We start from the raw sequence: 945 nt of genomic DNA, 5'->3' as shown, positions 1-945 counted from the left end.
TACCCCGCATTGGTCCCATCACTAGGCACTGTCTCTTTGCTGCGCTTCGATGATGCCACAGCTTCTGCATCCTCATATCGTTTACGCCTCGCTCTCTGCGTCAGTTTAACCTCCTCGACGGCCTCAGAAAGCTGCACCTCAAAATCGCTCTTTTTTCTTGGCTTCGGCCTGCGTGATGACCCAGTCACGGCATCCTCTGATGGTGACCCGATCCCCATCAAGTCAATAAAGTCATCATTGCCAATGGGCAAGTCCTGTCGATGGCCTAGTGCGGGAGGGCGTCGAGCTCGCATCTCCTGATCCAGGCGCCGCTCGTCGTCGCTATCTGCGGGTAGCTGTGTTGATGCGTGTTGCATAGTCCCGTATGCAACAGACGCGCCAAATATGGTGCACAGCTCCTCGTACTTTGGGCAGCCAAAAGTACGAAACCTCCCCCATTTCGATTTAACCTAACAATTATAGAATAAACATACGCAGTTAATAATGACTAATCGAGTGCTCAAACAACAAATTTGAGCAGTGCAATAAAGATGGTTAACTTTATTTAAAATTTTACCCTAATGGCATTCTCCCAGCACTCGTCACTCGCGACAACTGTCTTTGTGTCGGGATCCCAACCCATACCAGTTTGGCTCAACAAATCGGTAAACAAGCGCTGCATCCCCTTCAACCTCGTCAATTTTCCACGGACCTGGTTCCTGTCAAACACTTTCTTCCCAACAGCAGTGAGTCGCTGTGCATAAACTCCATGCTCTCTAAACGTTATCTTTCCGCCCTTTAATCTACCTTGAAGCGCGTCCTGGTAGAGCATGTCGATGAATATCTCCTCCATGGCATCGCCCCAAAGCACATTATCCCGGCTCGTATCTTCGGGGTCATCCATTTCGAATAGCTAAAATCATCATATAAGGAAAAAAAAAAGATTTTGCATGTCAACTAAGCAAC

Source organism: Juglans regia, chromosome 2 (assembly GCF_001411555.2).
Source record: "Juglans regia cultivar Chandler chromosome 2, Walnut 2.0, whole genome shotgun sequence".
In the NCBI taxonomy this organism is placed as follows: Eukaryota; Viridiplantae; Streptophyta; class Magnoliopsida; order Fagales; family Juglandaceae; genus Juglans; species Juglans regia.
This window is presented reverse-complemented; position numbering follows the sequence as displayed.